General features: G+C 35.3%; 2 protein-coding genes and 1 long non-coding RNA gene across 12 annotated transcripts in view; 2 read left to right on the forward strand and 1 right to left on the reverse strand.

The window, feature by feature from the left end:
- HDAC9 (histone deacetylase 9) overlaps positions 1 to 24,189 on the reverse strand; it is a 999,956-nt gene that overhangs the window by 863,363 nt on the left and 112,404 nt on the right. The gene's annotated exons all lie outside the window — the stretch shown is intronic.
- PRPS1L1 (phosphoribosyl pyrophosphate synthetase 1 like 1) overlaps positions 1 to 24,189 on the forward strand; it is a 753,632-nt gene that overhangs the window by 555,744 nt on the left and 173,699 nt on the right.
- On the forward strand, positions 8,760 to 12,006 carry LOC309632014. Its single transcript, XR_014246700.1, has 2 exons — positions 8,760 to 8,850; positions 9,757 to 12,006. It is a non-coding gene; the product is annotated as an uncharacterized lncRNA (long non-coding RNA).

Raw genomic sequence — 24,189 nt, forward strand, 5'->3', positions numbered from 1 at the left:
TAGTGAACATTAAGGATAAGCAACATACACCCACTGTCAAAATGGCAACAGTTATAAATTTGAACAAGAACCAGCACAATCAAGATCTAACCCAGGGGGGCTTCCCTGGCGGCGCAGTGGTTGAGAATCTGCCTGCCAATGCAGGGGACACGGGTTCGAGCCCTGGTCTGGGAAGATCCCACATGCCACGGAGCAACTGGGCCCGTGAGCCACAATTACTGAGCCTGCGCGTCTGGAGCCTGTGCTCCACAACAAGAGAGGCCGCGATGGTGAGAGGCCCGCGCACCGCGATGAAGAGTGGTCCCCACTTGCCGCAACTAGAGAAAGCCCTCGCACAGAAACGAAGACTCAACACAGTCATAAATAAATAAATAAATAAATAAAAAGAACGTGAATTTCTAAAAAAAAACCTCAAAAATGTTTAAAAAAAAAAAAAGATCTAACCCAGGAATATACTTAAAATAAAATGTCCAAAACTTAAATGAAGACAATCATACAACTTTACTAAAAATGTTAATTAAAAGATATGCTATTTTCCTGAATACAATGATCAATATTGTAAAGATGCTAATTGTTCAATTAGAATTATTACAATTACAAACTATTTTAAAGGGAGAATTTGCAAACTGAATTTAACATACTGATTCTGGAAGAAAAGTATATAAGAATAGTCAAGAGGAGTTTTAGAGAGAAAAATGATAATGGAGACTTTCCCTTACATATGAAAATTACTCTAAAATGAGAGTAATTTAAACAGTATAATACTAGCAAAGAAATAATATTATTACAATAAAAAAGAGAGTCTACAAACACGTGTATATATAAATTTAGTATAAGATGAAAATGAAATTAAACAGATTCTTACCTCACAGTATTAAAAAAGATTAATTCCATAGGAATTATTATATTTAAAATTTTATAAATAAAATCAAAAGTAGAAACAACACAAGGAAGTTTTGTTGTTTGTTTGTTTCATTAATCTTGGGGTTAGGGAGGTATCTGACTGCCTGTATTTGAATTGTGGTGCTATCGTTTAAAACTCTATAACCTTGAATAAGTTTCTTGCCCAAGTTACTTATCCATCATCTATAAAAGGAAGATTAACAGTATCCTATTCATAGAGTTGCTGTGAGGATTCAGTGAGAATGTGCTCATGAAGTGCTTAGGTGCCCAACAAAATTAGTTGTGATTTTTATTCTTAGCATGGAAACAAAAGCCAGAAACCATAAGCAAAAAGAATGACATATGTGCATATGTCAAGTTTTAAAGTATTTTTTTTGCAGCAAATATCACAATAAAAGTATAAGAAAAAAGTATGTAAATACAGTCGGCCCTCTGTATCCGCGGATGCAGAATTCCCAGATACCAAGGGCCCACTGTAGCAGGCCAATTTACATAAGGGACTTGAGCATCCACGGATTTTGGTATCCACAGGAGTCCTGGAACCAGTCCACCGCAGATACCAAGGAACAACCATATTTACAACATATTTCAAGAATATATTAAAAGTTCCTTAAATCAATATGAAAAATAAGTACCTTAGGAAAAATGTGGCAAATGTCATAAGCTGTTCCCAAGAGAAATATAAAGGCTCACAACGTGACATTTTTTTCAACCTCACTAATAATCAAAGAAACACATTTCTTTTTTCTCTTGTGATTAGCAAAAATTGATTATTCACAATTATTCACAGTACTGTAAAAAAGTAAGTCAAAAAAACTTTCTCATACAATACTGATGAGAGAATAAATTGGTGAAACCTTTTAGAGGAGCAGTTACCTTTCCATTAACAATTCTATTAGTATGAACTTAGCCTAAAGAAATAAAGAAGTGTGCAAAAACATACAAAACAGGTATTTCTTCACACTGCTGTTAAAACAGCAAAACAAACAAATCAATAACCTAAGAGGTAAATCTGTAATTAATGGAGCAGGAAGTAGATCAATATTCCATAAGAAATAGATCAATAGATCAATATTCAATAAGAAAAGGCAAATTAAAGAATAGTATATGTAGTATGTAAATCAATCCTATTTAAAAGATGTATAGATAGCAATAGAGATTTATGATTGCAAAGAAAAAGTTCTGGAAGAATATATATTAAACTGTAATCAGTGGTCATCTTGGTAGGGTAAGATTATAGGAAGCTTTCACTTTTCAATTTATTCCATTCAGTATTGTTTGAATACTTTTTAACATTTAAGAATTGCTTTTATAATAATAAAAAGGGACATTTCCATTTTGGAAAAAAACAAAAGATTAAGAAACTCATATAATAATTACTCTCCTAGTTTCAGATTCTCACATAAGGCGAACAGCTACCTGCCTTTTTAAGAAACCTTTTACTTAGGTTCAATAAGGTCCTTGTCAAGAATTAATATATAGTTAAGTGTTAACTTCCTTTTCAAAAGAACTGCAATTAAAAGAGCCACTTATAAAGGAATTCACAAGCATGTTTCTCAGTTCTGAGTTTAATATGCAAGTAACATCTCCATGAGTACTTGAAACCAAGAATTATAACCCATAGCAGGCAGAGCATTTAAAGAAATCTTAATAACAATAATAGGTTCAATTTAATTCAACTTTCAAGATGTTTTTTATACTTTAGAAGCTAAGAAGTTTCCTACAGCTTACAAAACCTGTACTTTTCACCGTAATTTTTAGGAGAGTCATTTCTTATCATTAATAGTAAACTAACCTGTTTTTTCAGAAACTACAGTTATGTGGAAAATTCATGATTATTACAGTAGAAATAAAACTTGATAGTCTTTTTCATCAATGAACAGCATTAGAATCTTCTTAAGATCAAATGTTTTGCATTTTCCATGGTTTTTAACATTTTTACTAAAGCACCCTATTACTATATTTAAATATGGAAGGCCACCACCAAATTTAGTGAAGAATTTCACTTCCTCAGGAAGCAGAGGAACAGCCCTACGACCAGATACTATACCCCACAGTAAGAATTAAGTCGGACTCCTCCAAGGGAGACTAACTTCCTTATCTCTATGGCATAAAAAATGAACAACACCATTCTTAGTTTAGGGTTCATTCCTCCTGCCAAAAGTTGTGCAGCTCCATATTCTCTTCGGAAGCATCATGTTACAAAGCAGAGCATTCTGTACCAACACTCACTAGATGTCTAATTTTGAGAAAGGTTAGTGTATACATCCGTAAATGGGAATAATATCACCTGCTTTATAAGGATGTGTGGAGACTAAATGGGATGCTGAGGCTAACATGCATAATACAACACAGGGGCTCAAAAAATGCTACTTCCTTTCCAGCTTGCCTGCAGTCATGATAATTCATAGTGAGCACACCAAGAAAGAAAACAAATTGTGAAATATTACAGTAATTATAACTGTATAATTACATAATTGTCAAAGCATACTTTTTCCTGGCCTACTTGAAAAATAAAGTGCTAAAAAAAAAGTGCAGTCAACCAAAGGTAAATAACCATTAACCAACCATCTCACATTTTAATTTCCTTTTAAACAATATATTCATAAGGGAATAACAAGAGAACTCCACTGGAAGCCTCTTGAGCAGAAGAGAAGGAATGGTTCCAGTGTTTGGAATCTGGTCACCACATCCCTGGGTTGCTGAGCTGACTTTCAGCATGTGTCTTCATATCTGGATTATGACAGAGACACTGCATCACTTCTCCCCAAGTCCCTCAAACACTAGTATCATCACTTCTTCTCCTGTTCCAGAAGTTTCAATTGATGGTCTATGTCTGCTTAATCTCTTCTGCCTGATGATCAAGGTTCTCAGTATTCTGATTACACCTTCCCTATCCATATTGAATCCCAAACACAGATTCTCTACTCGAGGTTAGGTCAATTTACCTGCGGCAGAACAAGACATGGATATCAGTTTCTGTGCAGGTGTCCAGACCATCCCCACACTTAGGACACTCCTTCTCCCTTACTCTTGTGCAAGCCAATTCATTCTTCATATCCAGTTCAAGACCTGTCTTGCCCTCAGCGAAATCATGAATGTAGATGTATTTATACTTTAGAGCCAGTGCCACAGAATTTATCACATCTATCAGTTTCATTTTTATGTTCATAGTCTTAGTCTATGGTTTGCTTTGCCTGGCATCACCCTCAATTCAGAATAGAGATCATGGCAACTATGATTCTATTCTGAATCACTTAGAAAACTTTTATAGTAAGTATAATAATAGCAAAATTCTTCACTAGTACAGAAATAATATTTGTCCGTGCCCTCCCCTATCACATAAATTCTTGGTCAGAATTATGGCATAAATTCAATATTTACATACAAATCCCTGAATTTTTCATTTTGTTTAGGTCTGATTGCTTTCCAAGAATAGCATGTATTTCTGTAGTTATTCTTGTTGCTTCATACACATATCATGCACTTGTGTGTGCCAGGCACTATGTGTATATTACATAATTTTGAAAACAATGTAGCAAAGTAGGCATTTTTACTCCTTTTTTACTGGTAAGAAAACAGAGGCAGAAAGGGCCAAGGCAACAAAGCAAGTAAGCAAGTGCTGACAGTCAACGAAGGACCTTCAGATTCCAAGGTCCGTCTGCTATTCTTCCGCCCCCCAGCCAGTGTGTTCTTATATTACACCCCTGCTCAATGTCTCAGCCTCGTAATGACATTTAAGTTTAAAATCAATTATTATCAAAATATCAAATTAACATTTTCTGAGATCCAGAAAACTGTTGAGCAGGTTAATTTTTTTGGTACAACACTGGGAACACCAGTGATATGAAAGTGCTGGACAGGAAATTTTTTCAAGTACTAAAAGTCATTCTATCACATGGAAATACTGAGTGCTTTTTTTTTTTTTTTCCTGACTAGACAACTCTCAGTCATGCTTTAGCCCTGGATGAATGCTCTTCAACACTCACCAAATTTTGACAGATGGATGATTACAACAACAAAAAAGCATCTTCTCACTTTTAACCCATTGTTCTAGAAAATGCTCAAACAATAAAATATAAGTTTGGGAAAATTTACTAACAATCAACCTGATGAGCACTTTGAAAGTGCCTCAGTTATCCAATTATTTTCCAATATTCCCAGGTTCACTGCAGAACACTCTTATAGTGTAGGCCTAATGGAAAAGTCCATTGTGTAGGCCTTATAGTGTAGGCCTAATGGAAAAGTCCAATGATATATATTTTCAAAGAAAACAAAACATAACATTTTTCAAAAAGAACTATTTACACCTTTGAAAGTAATTATGAGGATGACATACTTTTAAAAATCAAGAAAAAATACAATATAGATTCAGGAATAAGACTTTTAAAATGATTCCCCTACCTTATTAGTAATCCAAAAATAAAAATTATAACTGCAGTTAGACACTATGTTCCCTATCAGGCTCTTATTATTTTTCAAATATAATACCTAGTATTAATAAACATACAAGAAGCCACGTACTCTTTATTATATCAATGGGAACACAAATTTGGTACAAATTTCCAGAGAATATTTTGGCAGTATATGTATAAAGTCTTAAAACATTTATATGCCTTGACCCAGCAGTAATATTTCTAATAGTTTATTTTAGGTAAATGGTAGAAGATGTGTTAAAGGATTTATGGGCAAAAACATTTAATAAACAATTTATAATAGTCAAATACTCAAAAAAACCTAACTATAAAACATTAGTAGATTAGTAAAAATAAATTATGGCATGCCCACACAATGGATGCTAAGCAAACAGATAAAGATCCTATTTTAGAACACTATTTCATAACATAAAAAATGTTTATGATCTGCTGTTTTGTGAGAAAAGATTATATGCCCTAATTTGTTTTTTTTTGTTTTTTTTTGTTTTTTTTTTAAATGTTCAAGATCATATCTGCATTGGGAGGGGGAAGAAAAACCTGGAAGATCCACTGTGTGTGGATGCTGGACTTAAGTTAATATTTTTTTATTATTATTATATAAGTTTCAAGTGTAGCACTATAGTTTAACACCTGTGCACATGCAGAGTGATCACCACCACAAGTCTAGTTACCATACATCATCACACAGTTGGCCCCCATTAACAATTTTGCCCACCCCCAACTCCCTTCTCCTCTGGTAACCACTAATCTGTTTTCTGTTTCATGAGTTTGTTTTTTGTTATATTTTGCTTGTTTCTTTGCTTTGTTTTTTAGATTCTGCATATGAGTGAAGACATACAGTATTTGTCCTTCTCCTTCTGACTTATTTCACTTAGCATAATATCCTCAAGGTCCATCCATACTGTCACAAATGGCAGGATTTCATTCTTTTTTGTAACTTAGTAGTATTCCTGTGTGTGTGTGTGTGTGTGTGTGTGTGTGTGTGTGTGTATCACATCTTCTTTATCCATATATCCATGGAGGCACTTAGGTTGTTTCCATATCTTGGCTATTCTAAATAATGCTACAATGAATACAGGGGTGAATAGATCTTTTCTCATTAGTGTTTTTGGGTTCTTTGGATAAATACCCAGAAGGAATAGCTGGGTCATATGGTAGTTCTAATCTTAATTTTTTGAGAAATCTCCATACTGTTTCCCATAATAGCTACACTAATTTACAGTCCCACCAACATTGTACAAGGGTTCCCTTTTCTCCACATCCTCTCCAACATTTGTTATTCTATTTATTGAAAAGACTATCTTTTCTCCATTGTATGTTCTTTGCTCCTTTGTCCTAGATTAATTGTCCATATATTGTCCATATATGTGTGGGTTTATTTCTGGGCTCTCAATTATGTTCCATCGATCCATGTGTGTTTTTGTGCCAGTACTGTATTGTTTTGATTACTACAGCTTTGTAGTATAATTTGAAATCAAGGAGCGTGATACCTCTAGCTTTGTTTTTTCCCAAGATTGTTTTGGCTATTGGGGGTCTTTTGTGATTCCATACAAATTTTAAAATTATTTGTTCTAGTTCTGTGAAATATGCCATTGGCATTTTGATAGGGCTTGCATTGAATCTGTAGATGGCTTTGGGTTAGAATGGATTTTTTTTTAATTATTTTTTTTAAGAGCAATTTTTAAATTTTATTTAAAAATTTTTTTTGGCTGTGCCACACGGCATTTGGGATCTCAGTTCCCTGACCAGGGATTGAACCCGGTCCCGCTGCATCGGAAGCACAGAGTCCTAACCACTGGACCACCAGGGAAATCCCTAGACTGGACCTTTTAACAACATTAATATTCCAATTCATGAGCTTGAAATATCGTTCTACTTTTTGGTGTCTTCTTCAATTTTTTTCACCAGTGCCAGAGTTTTCAGTGTAAAGGTCTTTCACCTCCTTGGTTAAATTTATTCCTAGGTATTTTCTTCTTTTTTGATGCAATTACAAATGGGGTTGTTTTCTTAATTTATCTTTCTGATAGTACATTATGAGTATATAGAAATGCAACAGACTTCTGTATACTGATTTTGTATCCTGCAACTTTGCTAAATTCATTTATTAGTCCTAATAGCTTTTTGGTGGCATCTTTAGGGTTTTCTATATACAGTGTCATGTCATTTGCAAATAATGACTGTTTTACTTCTTCATTTCTGATTTAGATGTCTTTTATTTATTTTCCTTAACCTAATTGCTGTGGCTAGAACTTTTAATACTATGTTGGATAAAAGCAGTGAGGGTAGGCATCCTTGTCTCGTTCCTGATCTTGGAGGAAAAACTTTCAGCTTTTCGCCACTGAGTATGATGTTAGCTATGAGTTTGTCATATATAGCCTTTGTTATGTTGAGGTATGTTCTCTCCATACCAACTTTGTTGAGAGTTTTTATCATAAATTGATGTTGAATTTTGCCAAATACTTTTTCTGCATCTATTGAGATGACCATATGATTTTTATCCTTCATTCTCTTAATGTGATGTATCACATTAATTGATTTACAGATGTTGAACCATCTTTGCATCGTTTGAATAAATCCCACTTGATAATGGTGTACAATCCTTTTATATATTGTTAGATTTGGTTTGTTAATATCTTGTTGAGGATTTTTGCATCTATTCTCCTCAGGGGTAATGGCCTGTAATTTTCTTTTTTTGCAGTGTTCTTCTCTGATTTTGGTATCAGGGTAATGCTGGCTTTGTAAAATGCATTTGGAAGATTTCCTTTCTCTTCAAATTTTTGGAAGAGTTTGAGAAAAACAGATAATAAATCTTTTTTTAATGTTTTGTAGAATTTGCCAGTGAAGCCATCTGGTCACGGGCTTTTGTTTGTTGACTCTTGTTTTTTATATATTCAGCTACTTTATCTCTTTTGATTGGTGAATTTAGACCATTTACATTTAAATTAATTATTGATAGGTATGTACTTAACTGCCATTTTGTTCATTGTTTTCTGGCTATTTTGTGGTTCCTCTCTGTTCCTTTCTTTTCCTCTTTCTCTCTTCCTTTGCATTTTGGTGATTTTCTTTACTGTTATGTTTAGATTCCTTTCTCATTTTCTTTTGTGCATTTATTAGAAGTTTCTTCATTGTGGTTAGTGTGAGGTTCACATATAATATCCTTTGTCTTATTCTTTTGACTGGAACATATTACTCTACCTCTTCATTTTGCCTAATTCTCTGTGTTTGTGTCTATGTATTAGGTAAGTCAGCTACCCGTCCCAGTATTGAAGGAGCGATTTATGTAGGAGATGTCCTATGGAGCTCAAAAGCTCAATCTCGCTTGGCCACCAGAGCCAGGCATTCAAGGGGTGTCTTCTATGTGGACTATGTGAGCCCTCCTGTTGTGGTGAGGCATGTCTGCTGCCAAGCACTGGTGGGTGAAGCTGGCCCCCAGAAATAGTTGCAGGGTCCAGCCATGGCAACTGCTGGGTGTTGATGCATGGGGCTTGCCCACAGAATGGCTGTGGCGCAGGTCAGCAGCTACTGCTGCCAGGTGCTGGTGGGTGGGCTTAAGGCCTTGCAGGCCCTGCCAAGGCACAGGGGTGCGCCCGGCTCTTAGTGGGGTGTACCTACTGGCATTAATAGGTTAGACAGAGAATTCCAAAATGGTGCCCGCCAGTGCTGGTATTAGCAGGATAGCCTGAGATCACAAAAATGGCTCCCACCAGTGTCTCAGACTTCATCCGAACTGGCTCCAGTATCTCCAGTAGACACTTCAAGATTAGTGAGTCCTCTTCACCTAAGGCGCATGCACTTTTCAATCTGATGTTCTTGTGCTGGTTTTCATGTTGAATAAGTCTGCACTTGAGCCCTTTAAGAGCAGATTTTCTGTTCCCTGTAGTTCTATAGTTTTCCTGGATATATTCCCTGTTGGTTTTCAAAGCCAGATATTTTGGGGGCTCATCTCCCCTGTGCAGGATCTAAGAACTGGGGTGCATGATGTGGAGCTTGAATTCCTCAATCTGCACGGAAAATAACCATGCCTTCATGATCCTTCCTGATGTGGATTACTGTAGCTGGGGTGTGGCTTTCCCCTGGCAAGTTCTATCTGTTTCTTTTACCTGTCTCGATGCTGTCCTTTTATCCTTTGCTATGGAGACTCTGTTCTTCCAGTTTTCAAAGAGAATTATTCCATATGCAGCTGTAGATGTGTTGTGTCCGTGGGAGCAGATGAGTTCAGGATTTCCCTACACCACCATCTATGATTGGTAGTTTCTCTAAAGCGTTCCATAAGGTAATTTAATATCCTTAGGTATGTGTGGTAAACAGCTTTCAAGGTGACTCAATGATCCCCACTTTCTGGCATTCATTCTTATGTATCATAACCTCCTACATTGTATCAAGGTTGGTAAGTGGGATCAGTAAAATACAGGACAAGGGATAATATGTCACTTCTGAGGGCAGTTCATGAAAGACACTCTCTGCCACACATTCTACCTCACTCTCTCTTGGATCACTCACTCTGGAGGAAGCAAGCAGCCCTGTGAAGAGGGCTACATGGCAAGAATCTGAGACCTTCTGCCAACAGCCAGTGAGGAACTGAGGCTTCCAACCAATAGCTATGAGTGGACTGTATTGGAAATGGGTCCTCCAGCCCCGCTCAAGCCTTCAGATTACAACAGCCCCAGCCAACAGCCTGAATGCAACTTAATGAGACACAGAGTCAGAAGAGCCCAGCAAAGTCACTGCCAGATTCCTAACTTTCAGGAGCTGTGTACAAAAATAAATGTTTGTTGTTTTAAGTTACTAAATTTAAGGGCAATTTGTTACACAGCCATGACAACTAATAAAGTATGTTTCTCTATATATTGCAAATTTCTATGGATAATGTGTACTGCTTTTAAAATTATAGAGAGAACAAAATGTCATTTTAAAACACTAAACATTGTCAGTGTAATCCTGATGCAGACTTTTAAGATTAAATCCACTGTCAATTTTTCAAGCTAAATTCTTCCAAAGAATTCTAACACAGGTAACATACATGTGCTAATCCAGCAGCAGAGAGGCCCTATGTTAACAATTAAATTCTTCAGTTACAGTAAATTAGAAAGCCTAAAAAGTACCTGGAATGGCCATTTGCAAATAAAGAATAAAAATAAATTAACTAAATAGTCAATGCAGATATGCAAATAGTTTTTTAAAAAAAAATAGATTAAACTATATCTAAAAAAAGCAGGAAGAATTACCAAAGATAAAAAAATTATTAATTTTTTAAAATAGTAAAACATGTATATTCTAGTAAATAAAGCCAAAGATATTTGGAGAGGGAAAGAAGAAGAAAAGAAAAGGCAAACCTCCATACTCAAGAAAAAGACCAAAATGTAAAATAAGAAAATTAGAAATAGATAAAATCACTAACACAGAAGAGATTAAAAAAATTTTAAAGAGTGCTATGTATACTTGGTTGGTAAAACAAAAATTTTAATTTCAATGAACTTAAAAGATTCTCCCAGAAGAGTAGAACATACACCTAAACAGACCAAAAGTTTTGAAGAAACTAAAGTAAGGAACTATTGCCAAATAAAGTTTCCAGACCACAATGATTTTATGTTAGTTCTTTTAAACACTGAATGAATAGGGAAATATGGAGATATTTTTTAAAAATCTATTTTAGGATGTTAAAGTAACCCTCACTCTTCTGCAAGCTGCTATGGTAAGTCTATGTTAGAAAAAGTCCCTTCCTCAAGATGCTTTACTGCCTTCATCAAGAAAACTGTCATAGCTACACAAATTACGATACAGTAGGTGACAGTTTGCAAGCTGCACAATCAAAAGTGATGGGCCTGGTAATAACCCTTACACTAAAACCTGAAAAAGAGCTGAGAAAACAGAAGACTACAGGTCAGTATTATTTATGAACACAGAGGCAAAGAGTTAGATGAAATACACATCAAACCCAGCAGCATATTATAATAATAATAAAACACATCCAGTTGAGTTTATTTCAGTAACCCCTGAATGATTTACTACTGGGAAATCTACTAATAAACTTATTACATCAATAGGTCAAGAGCAATTAAAACAGAACCACCTCCTCAAAAAAATATGAAGTCATCTGGTTACGTGTCCATACACTAGTAAGCCAGAATAGTTCAATAATATAATAAAGACTCCCTGTCTTTAACCTAGAGTCAGCACGCTATTAAACACTTAGCAAAGTCATTTTCAATAAAGCCAGATGTACATATGCCCTTCACTAACATTAGGATGAAATTCTGACAATCTTACCAACACAACACTAAGATTTATAAATATTGGAATGGCAGATTATATGTGCATATAATATTGCTGTTTATCTTTAAAAAAACAAGAGATTTAACTGAAATCCATGAAAAGTAATGAGATTTTGGTAACCTTTTCAATATGCCAACAACAGCTGTAAAGTTTTCAGGAAAAAGCCCCATTCACATACAACCAACCAACCATTCAATCAATCTTTTTTTCTTTCTCCTCCTCTTTTTCTCTCTCTCTACACACACACACACACACACACACACACACACACACACTCACTCACTCATACATCTCATAGTGCTACACACCTAGAAATAGAATTATGGTTATCTAATGAAAAAAGAAAGGGGGAATAGGCCTTTGGAAGAAGTGCAGGACAAAAGAGGTCATGGTGGGGCTTCCCTGGTGGCGCAGTGGTTGAGAATCTGCCTGCCAATGCAGGGGACACGGGTTCGAGCCCTGGTCTGGGAAGATCCCACATGCCGCGGAGCAGCTGGGCCCGTGAGTCACAACTACTGAGCCTGCACATCTGGAGCCTGTGCTCCGCAACAAGAGAGGCCGCGATAGTGAGAGGCCCGTGCACTGCGATGAAGAGTGGCCCCCACTTGCCACAACTAGAGAAAGCCCTCGCACAGAAACGAAGACCCAACACAGCCATAAAAATAATAATAATAATAATAATAATAATAATAAATATATATATATTAAAAAAAAAAAAAAAAGTCATGGTGAAGAAATGACACCACTCTGGAAAGCCACCTTATATATTAATCTGATGTACCAAGATGAGTGACACCTCTCTTTTCAAAGAACAGGAAGTGTTTCTGAAATTGCCTAAACATGTATGTATATGATTGACAATAACAGCTTGGAATACACCAGTGGAGCCCAGGGGTGTGTAACATACATTTTCAGGCCAATACGTGTCTTTTCTTCAGGAAGACAAAGGCAACAAGTCCCCTATAAGATGAAGAAAATAAAAGGTTTCCCTTCATCTACCTTATTTTCTTTGGAGTCACTAACCTCCAAAAGTCACAATATTCTGGGACCATATTTTAAGTCACATAGAAACAAGGCTTCCTTTTGTTGCCAAATGCCAAAAGCTCTTTGAGGACAAGGACACAGTCACTTCATTAGATGCTCAGTACTTCCTTATTAAATCATTTAAACAAAGCGTACTAATTCTTAAGGTACTAAACCTTCATATAGTGAAAAAGGAACAATCCACACACATTAGCGTAAATGTGGATGCATCTAGCAATGAATGATTATCCTTTTCCTCCACTGCACCAACGACAGCACCTCACACATTAACAGGAAACTAGTATATGTTGACTCAATCAGCCTTGTTGGGTCATTCCAAGCTACACTTCTCCAAATAAAGAAAGAGCTGAGACTTTCTCCTGGCCATTTATAATGTCTCTCATCTAATGATGTTAAAAAGTTTTTTCAGTTGGGCCAAACAAGTATCAGATTTCATATTTAAATCTGTATCTTAATTGACTACAACTGTGTGAGATATGAAAAAAAGGGGCTAAGTAATTATTTAAATATAATTTTGTATAATAAATAGAATAGAAATAATTATTTTATTAGAAAATAATATTTTTGATCCATTTCTCCCTTTCATTTCCAGGCAACAACAAATAACATGAACTATTCACTAAGAAACAGCATATGCCCATTATTAAACCACAGTGACTTAAGTACAAGCTTTTCTACTATTTTGTATTATCTTTCAAGAAGGAGCATTTTATGGTTCCATATGTAAATAATCACAACAATATAATCTCCCCAAACAGTCAGGAATAATAAAATCTTTTCCATGACCCATCAGTTTGCTTTGCGTGGACAGAGACATAACTAAGATGTTTTTTAAATAAGGCTTTGCTTTATTTCCTGCTGCATGTGACACGGTGTGTAGGTATGACCTGCTGCATTCATTACTGAATTTCTTTATCTTATTACTCTGTTAGATAACGTCATAAAAGTAGGATTTAGCTTCGGTAAATTTCACAAACATTCACCTCCTATGCTGTTTCATGTCACACAAGTGCTTACAAGTTTCTCCAAGTACTACATATCAGTATAATCCTTATGTACATATTGGAAAAGCACCAAAATGAGATTTTCCTCATTGATATGACTTTTAAAGTGCATCAGTTATAGTGTATCTAATGAGGTGGAGTGAGAGAGATTAGACCCTTTCACATATTAATCGGGGCTTAAAATAAATTCCAAGAAGCATCACCGTGATACAAGGATGGGCAGAGGCATGTGTTTATCTCTGAGAAAAAACAGCTCTGGCTAAGTCAAATGCCACTTTTCATAGCTAAATGGGTGGAATTAAAGAGCATGGGTCAGATAGACCATTGAAACAACAGTAGCTTCAAATCCTGACTCTGACACTTTCTGTATGATGTTGAGTAATTATATTCCAGAGCCACTGCTTCCTTATCTGTAAAACAGGACAAAAATATGCACCGTGTAATGTTATATTGTTGTGAGGTAATGTATAAAGTGATTAGCAGAGTTCCAGAAACTACAGGAAGAGTAAATAAACCTGTAGCTATTATTATAGCGAAGTTTATGTTCTAACACCACTGATCCCATACATGAAATAGCCTCTCTTCTTTAAACTGGGTAAGAAGGCAAAAAAAAAAAACCACTGCTGGGAGACTGCTAAATGACAACGCTGGCAGGCTTGGAACTATGGAAAATTTATGACACAGAGACCTTTCAGAGGTACTTAACAATCTATTATTTGCTGCCTGGTAGATGTCTCAAGAAATAAAGTAGAATATTTCATCACATGTAATGGGAGAGGAGGGCTTCAAAATGCTTTTCCAAGAAGTGGTGTCACCAGTGAAAACAGAACTGCTAGCTTCACAAGTCTTAAAAGCAGGCTGAATCCAAGCTTAGGTCTTAAGAGTGTGAACAGCCCCAAACACTTAACTGTGCTGTTTTATCTGAGCTGATTGAGAGCTGGATGAAATTAAAAAGCTAATATCAATGACTATGTTTGCAATCATCTTCAGCAGATGAAAATCAGGCATGGTTACATCCAACTAATAAATAAAATTCCTTCTCAAAGACCATGGTAATAAAAGTAAAATCCCCAGAAATACCACATTAATAATGGTCTGTGGACAAACAATAATTCAATAATTATTATCAGAGTTTATAGTAATTAGATCTGTGTAGACGTTGAAAACTAATCAAACCATCTTTCTACAGTTAAAGCAAACATAATTATAAAATATGGAAAATCATGGTCTCTCGATCAGAAACTAGATTTTAATAAGGAAAATAGATGGGGTAGGTCATGAATACTCCTCATCATTATTTAAACGCCAAAACTAAAAGTTAACCACTGGCATACAATAACTCGAACAGTGCTCTCTCGGTGAACAGATATTTCTGTAGCCTGTTAAAAGTATTCTTTGTCTCACCCTAGAGGGAAAAATTATTAAAATAAATTAACATTTTACTGGGTCTCTAATTGGAAGTGGCTGTTCTCAACAAATATGTTTATCAAACACTGTGACTGGCAAAATGTATTACTGTTGCTGTAGTTATCCAAATTATATGCTGTCTAAAGCAAAAAGGGCAAAAGCCATCTGGCTCATATAACTTGCATTTTCTAGACAGCTTGCAGCTGGTTCTGATTAAGCAGCATCTCAAAACTCTGAAGAGATCTATTTTTATCCCTGGAAGTGTATTTTTAGGGCTCACACATCCAAGGCACAAGGCATTTGCATTAATAAGTGAACAACTACCTTGGATTAGGAAAAGGTTTATGTGAAACTGTAGTTTGGTCTTCAGCGGTACAAGATGGACTGCGCATTGAATACGACAGTCTGAAACCTGATTTTGAGAACCTGCCCCTCTCTAAATGTTTCAGTGTTCCAAAGGAGGGACACAGAAAAGATGCCTCCTATGTCTTATGAAATAATCAAAAGAAGACAGCTCAGCCAGAAACTTGACTGTATTATTTTATCCATCCTAGGAGGCTAGCACAATTATTATCCCATTATGCAGATGAGGTAACAATGGTGCAGAGAGGCTAAATAACATGCTCAATGTGGAAAAGGCAGTGAATGATGCAACCAGGATTCACATCCTTATCTTCTGGCTCTAAAGCCTGAACTCTTGACCACAATATTATGATTTCTTACCATTGACGGGGTTAATAATGAACTTTAATAATTAATTTTATCATAGTAAAATTTAATAATATCGTTCAAAGAAGTAATCATAAATTTTGATGGAAGAAACATATTAGAACACTCTAGATCTGAATCTTACAATAATAAAGAAGGTTTTTTTCTTCTAATTTAAATCTCCATAGTGGTATTACTTATCATGCTATTCATCATCATCCTACTCATCAAATTAAGATGAAGTCAGACTTGGGAGCTAGATAGAAACATGCAAAACACAGAGTACTAAAAGACAGGGGCAATCTAACTGTTATAAACCTCTGCCCATAGAAAAACAGCCAATGAACCACTGATCCCAGGAAACAGCTTGATCCTTTAGTAACTAAGGAATTCTCTCCCAAGAGAATTTTGTCCCTCAAACACCCAGTCTCCCCCTTCGCTCCATAGTTCCTTACACTCTTCCAAGTCTCCTCCTCGTCCTCAGCTCAATGAGTTCTCCTCACTTTTCACATTCCTTCCCCATTATATACTCACACAATACTGTACTCAACATAATAGAAAAAATCACAATGGCCATAATTTACATTAACAAATCTATGCTATGTATTACTTTAAACATTATTTATATTTTTCCAGCTAGACTGCGATGTCTACCATTACAGGGGCCAGGTCTTCACTGCACATTTTTCACCCCCAGAGCTCAGCACATAATAACCAGCACTCAGAAGTGTTTGCTGAATTCATGACCACAGAAGTTATTCTTTCCAGGTACAGACTTAGAATACCAAGTCTCCCCAGTTCTCTCCAGATTACAGCTTTCTTCCTGTTCATCACCAATTTAGGAGACACCAGTGAACACCTACATAACTTTGTCATAAGGACCAAGTCAAACAATAGCCATAGAATACTATGACCAAATCAGAAAAAAATCAAGAGAATATCAGCACTTTCATAGAAGTTCATTATTCTCACAAGCAAGGGCAAATGTCAAATCATTTCAGATGACCTGATACTGGATTTCCCTCAATACACCTCCATGCTGTCAGGCTCAAAACATCAGAGACTCACTTAATGCTATATTTAGATGTAAGATATTGTATCAGGGTCTGAAATTCTAATTTTTTTTAAAGCTCTTAGACTTAAAATGTTGGGACTGTGACTCAGTGGGCTACTCCAGTGAGTGGATTTTTACACAAGCATGAAGATGTGGAAGCACAGCCCAACAAGAGCTTTGTAAGCTGCTTTATAAGGTGGATGAAATGCTGTTGAGTAGATGGTCACTGATGGGATTCCCGAATCACTAATCCAAGACTGACGTGTTCTCCTTTCATTATTAGACATTCTCCTTCCACAGCTATAATTACACACTACTGCGTTTCCAGGGGACCCTGAATGCATTTTAAGTAATGATGGTCATATTTACCTTCACGACTCCAAAGGAAAGGCCACCCTGTATAAAAATGTCAGGGAGTATTTCATTCCTATCCTTGATGTCATTGCCACACTCTCCTTACAAATAAATACCTTCTGATGGTAAAAACAGATAATAATGAATGGTTGCCAAGTTTCCTCTCCTCCAGACTGTCATGGAGGATTAAGTGTTAAAATGATGAACTTGGCTATAAATAAAAAAGGATTATTTCATTACAAATAAAGAAAAATTGTCAATTTATAACATGAGAAACTACTTCATGCTCAAATTTAGAAGGGCAAAGAAGAAAATTTCAATATAATTCACTACCATGAGCTGAACATTACTCATATTAACTTAGTTTTGGTTCCACATAATGTAGCAACTCCCTAAAAACAAAAACAATACTTCCCTGATTCTGGGAGTCTGTGTGTCACAGGGTGTAAAGAAAGAAAAGGAAGCCACTGGTTTAAAATAGGCCTGGTAAGTGACTCAATTACATGATAAAGAACTCTTTTCAACATCCTTTAGTTCTAAGCTAAAATGTGAGTTTTTTTGAAAAAGGCTTAAAATCATGGTACAAGCTGATTTACCTTACATTGTCTAAAATAAGAAACTCTCTTAGCTGAAACTTACATTCTTTATTAGATAAGTGATAAATTCCCAAAGCTGATGATTCTAGTAAGCAATTTACCGAATTTGAACTTTAATCTAGCAATCTTACTATAAATTCGAAGTTTCTCCACTAGACTGTAAGTTCCCCGAGAGTCAGATCTAACTGTTATTTAAGGTTGTATCACTGAATGCAGCAGACTATCTGCATTATATTAGGGGCTCAATAAATTTCTGATGAACACAACTAAATCTGAAAAAATTCCTATTATGTGTCTCAGTTTCCTCATTATATCAGATAAAAAGTTTATGGTATATATTGTTTGTACTAGTGGCCCTTAATAATCAAAACTAGGACTAACATCAATGTCAAAAAATTACATACTCTTTTTCCTTAAGCTGCAACCCCTCTGATTTCAACCAAGGGAAATTTGATCCCACTCTTCTGATTGTTGTACAGTCAACAACAATCAGATCTGCATCTCAACGTTTTATTTCCACAATCTGACGCAGAGAATAATAGCAGCCTTAGATTCAGCTTACTTAAGTGATTACATTTAACACAAACATAATTAATAAACAGAGGGCAAAGTGTACCTTAAGTAAAAGTTTGAGCCAAAATTTAGCACTTATTAGTAATGTGACCTGGAGCTAATCTCTCCCCAAAATTAGTAGTTTCCCATATTAAATGCTGCCCATAAAGTACTTTACCTTGTGGAGGTATTATGGGAAGTAATGTGTGATAAGATATGAAAAAGCTCCTAGCATTGTGCTGTTACATAAATAGCTGATCAATAAAGTTTTGTTCCATCAGAATGTAAAAGGTTACAAAACCAGAAAAATTACTAGCTCTTTCCATTAAAATATCCATACCTACAATAGTACAGGGGTGGTAACAGACCAAAAGAACTAAAAGAGCTTAGCAATAATGACATAATAAAGAAAATAAGATTTAAGGAAAGGGAAAGCTGCTAAATAAGGTATGTTGACAGTTACTTTTCTTTATTCAGTGGATTAGAACTTAACCAAGTGGTATGTAATAAAAACCAAATGCAGGGTTCCCTGGTGGCACAGTGGCTAAGAGTCCGCCTGCCAGTGCAGGGGACGCAGGTTTGAACCCTGGTCCGGGAGGATCCCGCATGCAGTGGAGCAGCTGAGCCCCTGCGCCACAGCTGCTGAGCCTGCGCTCTGGAGCCCGCGAAACACAACTACTGAGGCCAGCGTGCCTAGAGCCTGTGCTCCGCAGCGGGAGAGGCTATTGCAGTGAGAGGCCCGCGCACAGCGGCGAGGAGTGGGCCCCGCTCACCGCAACCAGAAAGGACCGGCGTGCAGCAACAAAGACCCAACGCAGCCAAAAATAAAACAAATAAATAAATAAATTTATTTTTAAAAATGCAGAAAACGCACATTTGAGTAAGGCAGGGGTCCTCTTCTGACTCAATAAATATCATTTCAAGACTCTTACTCAGGATTTACATGCCACATAATTTATATGGTATCTTCCAGTCTCTCACTGTTTTTCACTTCCTCATGCTAGTTTAATTTATTATTCAGCTTTCTTTCCCTTCTCATTGACAGCTAGATCAACTTTTTTTTTGTTAAATTTTCTTCCTATATGCTATGCTACCAATGATGACTTTGTTGTAATTTAGAATGGGCATCAGAACACTTTGGATACAAGTGACTAAGCCCAACCCACAAGTTAAAAATGGTTTCAGATTGGGGGAGTTATTTTTGTTTTGTTTGCTGCAGCTAATGTTTCGGTAGAAGAGGGAGCTAGATATTGAGACAGAAAAAGTGAAAGGTTGTGATCTGGGTAACTGATAAGAAACATTTGAAGTTGTCTCTCAATAGAAGATTCAGTAACTTTTCTACATCACGTTTATCGTGTCTGCTCTTCTCTCTGAAACATTTCTTATGCCTCCACTCTTAAATTAGGTACCTAATAGATTGATCTGAAATCACCCACAGGTAACCCAGTTCTTTTAAAGGTAATCATTTAACTTTACTACTAAGTACATCACTTGGTACACACTTTATAAGGGTCTGTATAAGAATATCTTTTAGAAATTAGAGATTCACATAGTAGAGTTTCTCCCAAGGCTCATGAATGCAATTTGTTTTTTTAAAAAAATAACACAAATATAGAGATTTAATATACATAAAACAAATAATTGTAATAAATAAATGTATGTATGTGTGTGTGGTAAGAGACATGACATGTGTAATAAATTTTAAAAATACTTATTTTCTATTTTGTAATTAGGACTTCCTACTTATTTATGTTTTCCTGATAATGAGTCTTTTCTTCTCTATACTTTTGCTCATTATTAAGTTGAGTATGTTCTTATAAGATGTCTTAAATGTTTTTTTTTTTTAATGAGGCAGTGCATATATTAAATAAACACCTGGACTTAAATTTATTACCAAATGCCTGCCACCCTGCTCCCTGCACGTGAACTTACTCTGAAGTCACAGAATTTGAACCACTAAAACAATTTCACCATGCTCCCCCCGCAAACTGTGCTCCCCCAAAAGAGAACTGTTTAAAGGCCATCGATATAGTCAAGTCAGTGGCCCTGTGTATACCCATATTGTTTTATACGATTCATATAGGAAATGAACTTCTCATTATTCTTTCAGCTCCCATAACCACAAGAATAATCAAGGAATTGAAAGGCTGAAATTCAAGGAGTCTCTCTGGGAATATTCAGCCCCCCACATGCCCACCTTTCTTTTCTTTTTTTTTAATATTTTTTTTTATAGCTACTTTATTTATTTATTTATTTTTTATTTTTTTTTTTTTAGCTGTGTTGGGTCTTCGTTTCGTGCAAGGGCTTTCTCTAGTTGCGGCAAGTGGGGGCCACTCTTCATCACGGTGCGCAGTCCTCTCACTATCGCGGCCCCTCCCGTTGCAGGGCACAGGCTCCAGACGCACAGGCTCAGCAGTTGTGGCTCACGGGCCCAGTTGCTCCGTGGCATGTGGGATCTTCCCAGACCAGGGCTCGAACCCATGTCCCCTGCATTAGCAGGCAGATTCTCAACCACTGCGCCACCAGGGAAGCCCTCTTTTCTTTTTTATAATGGGATTCTGGCCAAGAGAAGTGTCCTCGTATATAAAAAGAATTACACACAGATAAAGTCCAAAGACAGGCTTCGACTGGGATTTGTTTATCTACGTCACTGAGGTCCTGCTTACTCCTAACCTAATTTGCAAATACAAAAATATTTTTAAATAAAGCACAGATTAGAAAACTGAAATAATGAAATAAACTTTACTCTGCATCTGAAAAGTAGGATTTAAACAACTGATATAAATAAAATTCCAGAAATGATTACCATTTGATGTGTGTTTATTTTCCAAAACTCCTTAACACCTTTTATCCCCTCCTTGTCACCAATTAACAGCTGCAATGATAGAAACTATAATTCACATGCCAAAGATGAGAAATCTGAAGTTTCCATGGCAATAGAATACAGATTGTTTCCCACAATTTCAATCAGGTTTTCATAAGAATATGGTTTTCTTGGCATAAGAATTTCTCATGGGCCTACTGTTGGTTTCAAAAATTAATTATTAGTAAACATCAATGACACTTCTATGCTTGTGTCTTATGTATATGCTAAACCCTTTCAAGTCCCAGAAGTATTATCAGTGAATGTATGAGTGCTTCCCAATAAAAAAAAGAAAGATGAAGCATGTGCTCCAATTTTCAGTGAGAGTGTTAAATCCAAAATAAAGGCTTTTTTTTAAAGAAATAAATCAAATACAGAATTACCTAGAGACTGTCACAAACAATATTCATAACATGTACATGTTTAACTTAAAATTTTTCTAACAAGAATTTCACATTAAAGAAAACTATCTTAAGTGGGAGATAAATAACACAGACATTAATCCTGAGTGAGAAGATTACAAAATTTAAAAAACCAAAAGTTATTTTGTAGACATAATAAAGTAGCAATTATAATTAAAATAGAACTGTCTCTGGAACTAGAAAATATAAACATATGAAAATATACTATTCTCTGTGCTACCACAGTTCTGTATTCACCTCTCTTTCATGGTTTTGATCACATTATAGTACAAATACCTTTTTACATGTCTGTTTTCCTGGAGGGAATTTGATTATCAGGAGTGGGGAAACTGGGTAATTTTAATTTCTATGTCCACACTTTTTCTGAAACACAGGAGAAGCTCAATGATTTTTGAGAAGAGCTGAATCTATTAGATTTTAAAACACATTGCAAAACAATAATAATTTAAATAATGTGGTTTTGATATCTAATATGAAATAGTTCAATGAATATGAATAGAAAGTCCAGGAAGATATCTATATGTAAGAATGCAATAATATGACAGAAAAGGAAATTCAAAACAATGGGGGTAGGGGAAGAAAGCTATTTAATAAATAATATTGAGATAAATGGTTGGTAATTTGAGGAGAAAATGACTCAAAATTTACACCATACAATATAATTATAATACTAATCTGTTCTCATTCTCTCTCTATATATATGTATGTATATGTATATATATATTATATATAATTTACTTGATAAAATATTAGCATGAAATAAAATTGAGTATTTCTGAAAGAATGATAGCTCTCTAAACTTTGAGTGAATAAAAGAAACAAAAAGATGTAAATTTTGTGTAGCAGTTTAATCTTCAATACTAATAAAGTAGTAGTCATGGTAAAAGGAAAGCAGCATACTGCAGAAATATGTTTAACGAGTACAAGGGCTAAAAGGTCTTCTATGTCATGGGGGGGGGGGGTGTGCGGTTAACAATGTGACAGAAAAACATAAAATCCAGAAGAAAAACAAGTCAATAACATGGGCACGTACAAGGGGAAATCAAATTATTAAGCATGCATTAAAAAAAAGAACATTCAAACATTTTATTTATCAAAGCAATGCAAATTAAAACAACACTGAAGTGCTATTTTTCATTTAACTAATAAATACAAAAATTCTAAGAAACAATATCCAACACCATTCAGGTTCTTGGGGAAGTAAAACTGATAAACCCATACATTATTGTTGGCAATTTATATTAGAAAGCAATTTAACAAAGCACTTCAAAAGCCATGTTTTAAAAATCACATTCTTTGATCCATAAAAAATTCAAAAGCTTTAGCCTAATAATATCAGACCAGAAAGTTTAAAATGAGTAAATAACTCCAAAAGGGAAGGAAGGAAGGGAGGGAGGGAGGGAGGAAAGGCATTTTCAAATAGATTTTTGTGGTGATATAATTTATACTAGCAAACATTGTAAGTCCAAATCTTTAACATCAGAGGAATGATTAAGTAAACTAGATGATCAAACAACTGCTCTTTAAAAATCACTCATTAAAGAGTATAATACATGTAAAGGGCAATATAAATTGAAACTGAATATGATCTGAAGCTGAAAGGAAACAGACAAACTGTACAAGTTAATATGTTAAGGCACAGTTTCTTTCTAGTTGTAATATTGTTTATTCTATAATTAAAAATTGAGAGAAAAAATTATTAAATAAATTATTAGTAGATTTTCAAAATTAGGGATATACAGAAGAATCATAAATGAGGCCAAAGGTAAAAACAAAATTAGTTCCTTTGAAAGAAATTACAATTTCTGGGGTGTAGTACTTACTCTGGCATTTAAATTGAGAAAAGGCTAAGAATAATAAGAAAATTAGTACAGTAAATAAATGAAAGACAAAATTAAAATGCCTACGGAAAGTATTTTCTCCATGGAGATCAAGAATTAAAGCTAATTTTAAGCTAAAAAACAGCAAGTTAATTGGCCTATTCAAATAAGCTGGAAAATAGAAAAAGAATATTATTTAGAAACCTTTCCCTGTGACTAATTTTTTTTCCACTTTTCCCCACCAATCATCCCTCTTCATTCCTGTGCCTCAAAGTAGCCCTTTGGTGTCTAACTATGAAAAACAAGAAGATTACAATCAGCTTTTGTGTACATTCACCACGTGGACACAAACTTTAATATCAACTTTAAAAAAAAGAACACTGATGCAGAGGTTTGAAGAAAGGGCAGGCTACCCCTTATATCTGTATAACAACATCTGCAAAACAGTGCTCCTTCTACATATCGTTTCATTAATGTAACCAAAATGAGAAAATTTGTTTTGCCACAATCACGGGTGTTCATACAACTCTACCCGGATCAGCCACTGTGTTGAGACACATCTGGTGTGCCAGAAACAAACTAGGAAGTGGTGTGTGGGAGGAAAGAAAAATTAAAAGTTGTCAAACATATTTCTTTAGGCATTCAACATAATCTGTGATTCTAATTATTTCCCTAGTATTTATATAGTCAAGTTAATTATCATACAAACTAAAGTAAAACTTTCAGGTTCCCCCAAAACTTCTCCTTCAATAT

This window comes from Balaenoptera borealis (genome assembly GCF_965194805.1).
Source record: "Balaenoptera borealis genome assembly, chromosome: 7".
Lineage (NCBI taxonomy): Eukaryota > Metazoa > Chordata > Mammalia > Artiodactyla > Balaenopteridae > Balaenoptera > Balaenoptera borealis.